This window comes from Symsagittifera roscoffensis, chromosome 3 (assembly GCF_963678635.1).
Source record: "Symsagittifera roscoffensis chromosome 3, txSymRosc1.1, whole genome shotgun sequence".
Taxonomy (NCBI): domain Eukaryota; kingdom Metazoa; phylum Xenacoelomorpha; order Acoela; family Convolutidae; genus Symsagittifera; species Symsagittifera roscoffensis.
The window spans coordinates 5955782-5967727 of NC_087064.1; positions in this window are offsets into that span (position 1 = coordinate 5955782).

An 11946-nucleotide genomic window follows, 5' to 3' on the forward strand; every position below is an offset into this window, starting at 1 on the left:
GCTCCATCAATTATTTTGACCCAATTATGGCGATTTGTCACTTCAATTTACAATTTTGTTTGATTTGTATGAAAAGATAGTTGAAAAAAAAGTAAAAGGATTTCAAAACTATGATTAGGAAAACGGAATTTTAGGATGAAAGAAACTGGCGAATGATTATCGCTGTTCAAATGGTATATAGCTTCATTTGCTATTTCATTTTTTCCTTTCAGTTCTCCATTTGATTATTTTTCATTCATTTGGCCAATAGAAAAAAGGCTTCGTTTAATCATGTGCATTTTTAAACAAAGCATTGCGCAAGGATAGAAGACGCAATTTGTAATGAAATTTTCCAATTTTTAATTTTCAAAAACTAATTATATATGAAATGTTGTGATAACCCAGCCTTTAAATTTTTCAGAGAAATGTTTTTACTGAAAAAAGAGCCACTGAGAGGAAATCGGAACAGGATATATGCACCTGATAAAAAAGAATCTCTCTCATTAGATTTCTCAGAATCTTTCAAAGAATCACAGAAAAAACCCATCATTAGCTTTTTTGGTTTCATTTTAATGAAAGGTTTGCGAGAATTTGAAAAATGAAGCGAAATGAAAAAATATCATCAAATTATGCATCAACGCTTTTGATCAAATGTTACATCGACATGCATGATCAAATTTAGCATGAAATTTTACAACCAAATTGTTCAACTTGGAGCCCAAATTGTGTGAATTTTAACCCAATACACTTTGATGTTTAGCATCAATAGGATATGTCCTCTTCTGTCGTCCCGTAATGGTATCATTAAACTGAACACCGCTGCAAATTAACGACCAAAAAGAGGGTACGGCTAATAGTCCCCGACAGAAACAAACACACACAGGAATTTCTCAGAACTTCGAAAAATCAATCTCTCATCATTGAAATTTTTTAGAGGTTTTTTTTCGTAAAATCGAGGGCAGTAAAATGTTTAAATCAAAGAGTGCTTACAAAGTTTTTCTTGAAAAATTTCATAATCAAAATTTTTCCCTGCAATGGGATAAACTGATTTCTGCTCAATGCACAATCACGAATAAAGTATTTTTGATTATGGTCCACCTGGGATTTATAGTCCCAATATTACAAAGGTCCTACTGTAAGGGGGCCTGGTTTTTATGGTGCTAGGCTGGCGGGGGGATTGGGGTTACAATGGGTAGGAGCCCGCGAACGATGGGGTGCCCCCCCTCCCACCTTCGAATGCAAAGACTGTGAAAATGATTTCTTTTGGTGGAAACAGGTAAGCATAGCTGGGAAAGTTCAAATCATGAGCAGTTTTATCACATCATTGGAAACAACTATTTAAAACAAATTAGTGTGTCTTGAGTTTTTAAGGGAGTACGGAAAACTACTGTTTTGCTTGGATCTCTATTGTTCTCAATTTTGTTCCAAATATTGCGTGTGTGTGTGTGTGTGTGCGTGTGTGTGTGTGTGTGTGTGTGTGTGTGTGTGTATTTGTATGTGTGCATGTGTAAGGGGGTTGTGGGGGGTTTGGTAATTAAAGAGTCTTTGATTTCGAGCCAGACCTGAATGTGCGGGAAAAAAATTCGGTCAACTCTTCAACGAAAACAACGAATCATGGTTCATGGACCACCTAGATTTACTATTATCTACCTTGAGAGACTTAGGCGTTCGCGTTATCCCATCTGCTTTGTGCGATGATTGAGCGCTTTTGTGGAAACAACGCCGAAAACTTGACCATAATGCTCAACTTTTTGATTGTTTGATTGATTTTTTTAGACTGATTTTTAGATTGATTTTTCAATATTTATCTCGAAAACAAAAACAACTGCTTAAGCAAGAAGAAAAATTTTAATCTCACAAAAAAACTCAACATGAGTTTTTTTAATTTTCATGTTTTTAAAATTTGAAGAACAGGTTTTTTTAATTTTTCACAGACAAAACTCAAAGCAGAAAACATTTTTACAAAAAAAATACCGAATGCAACACATTTTTTTTGCTTAGATTTTAGAAAAAAACAAGACTGCTCGTATATCAAGGCGAAACCCTGAATATTTCGACTGCGCGAATTTATTAGATTCTTAAGTTCTCCCCCCCCCCCCCACACGCTAATGTGAACTGCAAAGGGATAAACTTAGCATCTTGTATTCTAAAAACAAGATCCAGTGACTTGCCTCAATTCAATTTGAAATGCATTAAACCGCCGCTTACGCGTGTTATAAGAACGCAATGTATTACTAGTTAATTATCCCAAATTGGCCAAACTAGCAATTTTCAACCCCATCTTTTGCAAAAAATGATCACAGGCGGAATCACTTTTTGAGAATAGCGCAAAAGAATAATATCTTTCAGATAAATTTAATAAATTTTGCCAAAAATGCTTAGTTAGAAAAAAAACGAGAGTAGACTGAATGAAAAAAACCACCCCAAGCATAATGTTTTTGCACTTTTCACAGAAGTCGGAATAATGACTGTAGAACAGAACAAGACTGCTCGTATATCAAGGAGAAGCCCTGGAAATTCTAACTGCATTATAAAGCCAAACAAGACTACTCGCATCAAGGCGAAGCCCTGAATGTTCCGACTAGTAACAAGTGATGCTCCTAGTAACAAATCAATTATGGCAAATAAGCTTCCTTCAACCAATTTGGAACGATTTCTAAGACGAATTAAATTTTCGCTTGCACCTTAAAAACGCAAAACCTATCGGGCGTTAGTTGTCCCAAATTGGCAAAAAAGGGAATTTTCACAATCCCATAACGTTACAGAAATGATCACAGGTGAACTATCTGCTAGATAAAAAGTTGAAATTTGTCTGAAAACAAAAATCCAAACCAAGCACAAATATTCCGTTACTTTCGTTACGAAAGTCGGAACAATAAATAAACTGTGGTGGACAAAATGACAAAATGATCGATAAAAATTAAAGAAATATAAAAACTTCTTTTTGACGTTTTTTCTTCTTAAATTTATCCCCCTACGCACAAATGAAGGCTACAAAGGAATATCATCTCGTATCCTAATAAAAAGAACAAATGATTTCCAAATTTGGCACACATTATATCGCCGCTGAAGAGTGTCACAAGATGGTATAAACTCTGTCAAAAACACTCAGACTGAATAAAAAACAAAGACCTATGCATAAATATTAAGCTTTTTCTTCGAAAGTCGGAAGAATGACGAAATATTAGAGCAAGGGGTAACTTATTTAAAACTTCCATGATTGATTTCGTGTCACCAATTTTATAAGACAATTCATTTGTCATGCATTTTTGTAATTTGGTTCGCTTTTGAACACAGCTAATTTGGCTAATTTGGGATAATTAGTTTGTGCAATATTTCCGTTTTTTTTTTGTTAACGCATAGCAAAGGGTGAAAAACATTCCATATTGAAAGCTAGTTAATGGATCAAAATATTGGTTAAAAGACGACAAATTGATCAATTTCAACTTAACTTTGCGTTTGCTAAAATAATGAAAATTATAAAAAAAAAACTTCAATTTTTTGAAACTTTCTTTTTGCCAGAAACAGATTTGTTAAGCGGAAGTACGAACTTTTAGAGCTACTGCAGTCTTCATACCATCAGTTTTGTTGCTCCGACGTCTGAAAGTTGGAAGTAATTTTGTCTTCATTTCGAGTGTGTTTTTTCCCACACAAAATCAGTCATCACAAACAATCATCAAAACGGTCTTGTGACATATTTAAAACTCTTCCAGTCTTAAACTCAAAAGAACGCAGTTTTTTGAGCCTAATTTTAACGAGTAGCTGCTATAATGAAACAAGCGTTTGCGTAACTGCTACAGCAAGTTAGGGTTAAATTAGAACAGATAAATAAGGAAATTTGGTTATTTGTATTATTTACTTATTTAGAGCTAGGTGAATCGAAACAATACTGGATGTTCCGACTACCCTTTAATTGGTATCGAACTATTTTTGATAAGTTCAATACTGACAAAACTATGAGTTTTGGGCTGCTAAAATCAATTTTTAGTTGTTAAATATTAATTCGTGTATGGAATTGATAAAACCAAGTAGCTATAAGCCGCAGTTCAATTTGGAACGATTTTCAGTGAGGTATGGTTTTCCACTTGTAAAATATAGAACGAGCAGTTTAGAAAAACTTGCGGGAGGATAACAAAGTGGTGTGCACCCCCGGCTGGACACATGCAAACCAAGAGATTGATCCCCTGAGAGAGCGAAGAGTTTTGTCAAATTCGTTAGAATAAACAAAACACCCCGAGCATTTATATTCCTCATTTTCTTCGAAAGTCGGAATAATAACAGTTTTGAAAGTTTCCAGTTTAGCTGAATTTGGATAATTACTATGACATATTATAAAACCCTTCCAGTCTTGAGTTGAACTCTTGACTATTGTGTTCTATTAACGCGTTCGCGGCAATTTGATCATTCCTATTTGACTGGATTTGAGTTCCAATCTATTTTGTTCAATTATCACAATGGTGGCAATTTAATCACTCTCAAAAGTGGCGTTCATCAGTGCCAAAGTACAACAGTTTTGTGAATTGTTGGCAGTTAGGCGTGAATACTATTTTTTTTGGAGCAAAACTGATAACAAATTTGAAAATTAGGTGAAATAATTGCTTGTTCAAACCAATTTTATGACGCCGCGCTGGCCGAACTTTTTTATGTTTAACAGGCGGCATCAACTGAAAATTTTGTCATTTTAACTTGAATATAGTTTCACCCCATTTAAACATAGTTATTTTTCAGTGACCTGGTTTGAGTATAAACAGTATTAAATTTTTTTCTGGACTGTTGAACAAGATTCTGATTTTCGGCACTGTTGTCCTTCGGCACTGATGAGCTGTCCCCTCTCAGAATCACTGCAATCAAAATTGAATAACTCGACTTGATCTAATCGGATCCATACTAATTGAAGATTATATCATTTGGTAATTGAGATTGCGCGAAGATTTGACAGCGTGGTGATCAATCCTGAAACCTTAGGATTACCAAGCGGTTGTGGTTACACTAGCAAGGACTTTAAAAATGTTAAAGACGCAAGAAAAGGTATTAGGAAACACACCATTTTTCAAATACACGCAACGATAACAAAATTTTGCAGAAAAAACATCAAAAACGATTAAACGCTTGTGTTGTTTTTTGTAGTTTCTTGATAAACCCAATAAAGATTTTTTTCAACTTAAGCAGAGTTGATGTACCGATGACGTAATCCTTGATTGGTTTCCTCAGTTTCAGTTAGTGAATTGAACTCAGCAAAAACCACGGGTTGAGAAAGATTCTGGTCGTAAAATTTTCAAACTAGAATCCATACAATTCCGATCAAACTGTAACTATGGCATGCGCCTAACTGGTTAGTTCCATAAACTTTTGGATCACTTTTATGAGCCTGCTTAAGTCTTGGTCCCTCAAACTGTTCTAGGAGAACAACAAGACTGCTCGTATCAGGGCGAAGCCTTGATTGTTCCAACAGCCTCCAACAGTTCCAAGGTCTATGGAGCAGCAGTAACGAGAAAAAATTAAATGTAATAAAATAAAATGAAAAAAAAACTTCAAAATTTAAAAGTTTTTGAGAAAATCATTCTCCACACGCCGATTAAAGTACAAAGTGAAAGATTTCGCTCCTAGTAACAAATCAATTATTGCAAATAAGCTTCTTTTAACCAATTTGGAACGATTTCTAAGACGGATTAAATCTCCGCTTACGCGTTAGTACTGCGAAATATATCGCGCGTTAATTGTCTCAAATTGGCCAAAATGGCAATCATTAAATCCCCGTAACTTTACGAAAAATAATCACAGATGAAATCTTGTTGAATGATAAAAAAAATTCCGTCAAAAATGGCTAGTTAAGAGTCGAAATTTGTCTGAAGAAAAAACCCACCCCGAGCACAAATATTCCGTTACTTTGAAAATTTTTCTATAAAAATCATCCCCCCACACGCCATATAAAGTACAAAACAATAGATTTCGCTCCTTGCAACAAAGTAATTATGGCAAAGAAGCTTCTTTCAACCAATTTGGTACGATTTCTAAGACGGATCAAATCTCCGCTTACGCCTGAATTGCGCGAAATATATCAAGCGTTAATTGTCGCAAATTGGGCAAAATGACAACCTTTAAGCCCTTATAACTTTGCGAAAAATGATCACGGATGAAATATTTTTCAAATTTAAGATCAAGACAACAATATTTTCTGAATGATATATGGCTAATTGAATAGCTAGTTAAAAATTCAAAACTTGCTTAAAGAAAAAAACCACCCCAGCACAAATATTCCTTTACTTTTGTTACGAAAGACGGAACAAAAACAATATAGCTCGGGTCGCTTTAGTTTATTTTGCGCTAATAGCGTGCTGCATTTTAAAGGGGGCTATTTTCCATCAAATCACGTTTATTGTTCCGACTTTTGTGATGAAACAACGGAATATTTATGTTCGGGGTAGTTTTTTTCTTCAGACAAATTTCGAATTTTTGACTAGGCTTTTTGACGAAATTTTTTAGATATTTTATCATTTAAAAAGTATTGTTGTTCTTGAGCTTAAATTTAAAAAGATATTTCATGTGTGATCAGTTTTCGTAAAGTTATGGGGGTTTAAAGATTGCTATTTTGGCCAATTTGGTACAATTAACGCGCGATATATTTCGCGCTACTATTGCGTAAGCGGAGATTTAATCTTTCTTAGAAACCGTACTAAATTGGTTGAAGGAAACTTAATTGCCATAATTGTTTTAATACTAGGAGCGAAACTTAGAAAAAGGTTTAGAGGGCAAATTAGAAAAAAACTCTTTTGTTTTATTACCTTTTAGGGTTTTCATGTTATTACTGCTATAGTAATAACTTAATAATAATCTGTGTGAGTGTGTGATTGTCTTTCTTGAGCTCTCTGCTGAACCAAATGACTGTTTTTGTACAGGTCTAAAAAAGTAGAGTGAGTGAATTAACAGTTCTCAGTAATTTAGAACGTTTTTTGGACCAAATTAACTCATAATTACCCCTGCTTTGCCCTGAATGTTAAAAAAAGAAAGCAACCATTTAGTTGGACTGTTTGTTTGGTCTGCATTGAAAAAGACAATAAAGCGATAAACATGCGGTCTTTTAAAACTCGCCAAAAAACAATAAACAAAGCACACTTGTGAACCAGAGGCGTAATAAAGGTTAAACTTTTAAAAGCAGAAAACCAACAGAATACTTCTGTACAGTTTCTCTATAAGTGAAATGATGAAAATGTTATCGGATGAAGCAAACCATTTGATGATTAGACAATGAGCATCTAACGCATCTTGCTTCAGAAAAGACGCGACTAATATTTCATAAAATTGTCCCTACTCGTTAAGTCGAGCGATAAAGATTTTCAGTTGTAATTCGAAAGTAATCCAATTTTAAAAACAAAACCTTTTTTTTCTATCTTTAACTCTAAGTTAGATCGAAAAAAGCTATAATAAAAGATGAGGAATATAGCACTAATTTAAGGTTACTGAGAAGAACAAGACACGCTATATGATCATGCCCTTATTTTAAAAAAAACTAGTACGAATGCAGCAGATATCTACTCCCTAAGAAATTAGTTTTCATTAACAACTCAAACAGTTTTTGCTATAAGAAAACATTAGGAAGAGACTCTATTAACTAGTTTTCCAACCTAAATAACCCAGAGACCCAGCAGTATCTGCATTTAGAGATGTTTATGTTGCCAGAAACTAGCTATGGCGTATTGTTAACGAAGTTTTGCCTCGCTAATGCTCTGTGACAGTTACTAAATAACACTAACTCATAAAATCAGAACTTTTTTGAAGGAATCTTTATCTGCCTATATGATTCAGTAAGATTTAGTCTTTAGGCTTAACTACTTAACTTTTAATTGTTTAAATGTTTATATCATCAATTAAGCTTAACTAATCGAAAAACTAGTCAAAATGATTCGCACTGAAGTGCTCATAAAACTGATTAGTAACTCAGTCAAGCGTCTTAATTCGAGGCGGTAAGTGGTCCGACAATCAGACAAAAAACACCCAAAACTGATTGATGAATTGGTTCAGCTCATCAAACGTATAATGAAATCCTTCATTGAACTCGCATCTATTTCAATTTCTCCATCATATCCTGGTACAAACCCAGCAGCAAAAACACATTTGCCTGTTTTTTTTTACAGAACAGAGGGTAATTTAACAATAAAAAATTTACAACAACGCATACATCAATTCTGGTAACTTTTTTTTCAAAAGAAACCTACACATAACTACATATAAATTTGAACGCCGACATTTCAATCTATAACTTTCATCCATTTTTTGTCGAACTCAAGTAACATGAGTCAAATTTATGGTTCAATTTATGTATTTAAGGAAATTTTTAAAAACTAGTGAATAGAGGTCAAACGTGTTAACACAGGACACCACATACCAGTTTTTTAGATTGTATCAGTTCAGTTTCAGAAATAACCCCAAGTCGAGACTGTTTAAATTACTGTATGATAGCGTAAGTAAAAGCAACCATACTTAATAGTTCAAAACGTGATATTTAAAACTATGTGTGAGATCGAGGGTTAATCGTTTCAGAAAAAAGAATAAGTTCCAGTTAAAACTTTGATGTGACTTCTCGAATCTATTTGCAGTTAGGGTTAAAATATCAAAAAGTTAAGTTACAACAAAAATCAAATTCCAAAAATCTAAAATCAGGCGTAATCGACAAGTTTCAGCTTATTTTAGGAGAAAATGAATTTTAGCGATACAGCCAAGTTTTGCTGTTATATTCGCTCAATTTTTGAAATTTTTTTGTGTTTATTTTTCATAAAATCGATATTTTTTAAGTATTAGTATTTTACAACGAATCCTAAATCTGAGAGTAAATGAGAATGCATGTATCTATTTATTTTGCAATCGATCAATTTTAGTTTCAATATCCTGCATTTGTTTCACGTACGCTGTTTTTTATATTTCTGAAATATTTTTCAATTTGATTGGCTGAAGTTAGTTTTCCATTGTTCGGTCTCTCCATCACAAGGGACGCCACGTAATTGTTTTTTTTTTCTACTTCTCAAAATTTAACAGAAGATGTTGATTTAGCCCAAAGTGTTAGTTTTATATTATTTTTCAACGAAAACTATTTGATACCAATATAGAAGCAGCAGTATCATTTTGGTCTTTTTCTGATGTATGAGCAGTCATGTTGTTCTAATTTCCGAAGAGTCTGACGAAAAATTTGTGCTCGGGTTGATTTTTTCTCCAGACTAATTTCGATTTTTTAACTAGCTCTTTTGAACAGTTTTTTTTCAATATCTGAGAGCCAGTGGTGTTCTGAGCTAAACGTTAAAATAGTATTTTACCTGTGATCATTTTCTAAAAAGCTGGAAGTCTAATTTTCGAATTTAAACGCGCGATATAAATTGTTCCAAAATGAAATGAGGTGATGTGCTTAGAGTTATTGATACGTTACTTGACGCTACGAGCAAAATTTTATGCTTGGCATAGCGTGGGGTGCAGTAAGTTGTTTCCAAAAAGAAATTGAACAATTTATTTTTTTTGTTAACTTCTTTTTGAAATTTTTATTAATTTTCTCAATTGATGTTTTCAAAAACTGTTTTAAAGACGTTAAAGGGCAGTCGGAAAAATCAATTTTTTCAATGATACGAACAGTCTTGTTGTTCCGCCTTTCGAAGAAAATGGAATAAGTATGCTTGGTGTGTTTGTTTCAGTCACTTTTCGGCGATCGAAATAATAGTTTCTGACAACAAAAAAATTATACGCCATTGAAGATATTGACTTCCTGAAAACAAGTATGAAATTAAATTTTACCACCAATCAATCTATGCGAAATTCTGGGAGTTTCAAAACGGTCATTAGGCCATGAATGCGCTAATTTACGCGCGTTTTGTAGATTTTTTTTCATAATACTTAAAGTTTAACGCGAAATAGTTTTGCGTAGCGAATTATCCTGCGCAACAAAAGTTTTTTTTCTTTTTTTTTCTTCATTCAATTTTTTCTTGTTATCACTGCTGATATACTGCTGACATCGAGCAGTCTGGTTTTAGTTTGTCGGCTTTTTTTCACTTTTGGCCTAATTAGAATCGTTACAACAAAGTAATAAGCTTTCAACTTTGCAAATAACATTGAGTCAGTTTGGTAAAGTTAAATGTGTCGGCTATTCGATCATTTTCAATTAGTTCAAATAAGCGCGACATATGGCAAAACCATGGCTATGCTTTCAATATAAAATGGCCTCAATTTTGAAGTGTGGTATTTATCGCTTCTTTTTTGCACCAATGTTGCGAAAAAAAAGAACCAACGTACTGCAATCTTCCATTTTCATGATCAAGTTTTTATCTCTCATAAATAAGCAAAGTTGAGATAGACCAACATTTAATTTAGATGGAAATGTGTAAGAACTTTTAGCACTGCGCGCAAAGGAACATTTAATGCTGATTGCTCAAACCTTCTAATGTAGACCCAAAATTTCCCCTAAAACACATTTTATATTTGAGGCGATAAGCGGATAAGCGGTGCTTGTTGATATACATCATTTTTTCAAGCCTTTTTCAAAAAAACTTATCAAACTGTCATGACAAAGATGCAAGGAAGACTATGGTTATTTTTGCAAATAGTTACATTTCTAAAATATGAAATTGGTAGTAAAACGCTTTATTATAGACTAAAAATTCAATAAGCTAAGCTTTCCAAAAATTGAAAAAATACAAAAACTTTTTAATTTTAAGTTTCTTTCATAATTTTAGCACTGGACTTGGATGGCAATGCCTGAAATTAAATGTTGTAATCTAACAATTCAGTTTTTTCTCTTTAAAAAAACAGAAGGATTCATAATAAGGTCTTCTGATTTTATGAGCTTGTTGACCTTATCAGTTTTGTCTAAGATCATGTAAATAACTTCCGTGCGAATTTTGATTGGGATTAAAATCAAGGTCGTGATTTGAACAAAGGTTAAGGATTAAAAATTAAGCAACTCTTCGGCTCGTTAAAAAGCCATATTTGTTTATTGGTTTAGAACTTCCTCTGCCTCAGAGCTGATGCGGCTTATCTCATTTTCTGACAACAATTTGCACGCCACTCAACGTCGACATATCTATTTATAAAGCTTAATTAGACTTAACTAACCATCTAAAGCAGAGAACTATCAGCTTACTTCGGCTATAATCTTCAGCTAATTTTGGCGCCATCAAACTTTAATCGTCGGCAAATTTTAATTACTGTTTCTGATAATTACAATTTGCTGACCATTAAAACTTGCTTAAGATTACTAATACTGAGAGTTTAATCTGATTATGAAAACGGACACGATTCCTGTTGGCGTTATTTTTTCGATGCGTCCACTCCATCAAATTTACTTTTATTTAGGTATAAAAAAATTGAAAAAATGAGGATCGTCTGCCAAAAATGGGTGTCTTGAATTAAAACACAAATGGGACCCTTTGAAAAAAATTGGCAACCAGAATTGAAGGTGTCCCCCCCTCTCTACGCTACTTATCTTTCGAATGAAACAATTTTTTGTTTTTTTCTTCTATTTTTTTGTTTCTAGGCTGAAGGGGGGCTTTAATCGGAAAAAGCCAGCGTATCTTTAAGATGAAAACACTTTTTTGCTACATGTTTTTCGTTACTAGGCTGGGTGGGCCTTTAATCGGAACTTTCGATTATCTTGACCGAGATACGGTATTTCCAGAGTTTGTCTACGACTTAAAACCCTGTCCAGACTATGGATTTTCGGTTTCGGAATTAACATCTCCGCGACCGACAAAGTCAAAAAATTAGTCACGGAACTCTTCCCGCGCAGTAAGTTAAATGTATACGTGTTTCGTTATCGCCGCCCAAAGACCGGGTCAATTTTTGCTAACGAACGGGTCCAAGTTGTGGTTTTACGTCAAGGCTATCATGACCAAGGAGATCCGACCAAGCTTTTGTGTTTGCCGATCAAGGAGATCCATTTTGATTGGAGCGAATCAACAAAAACTGCCCTCTGAAACAGTGACCTTTGAAACA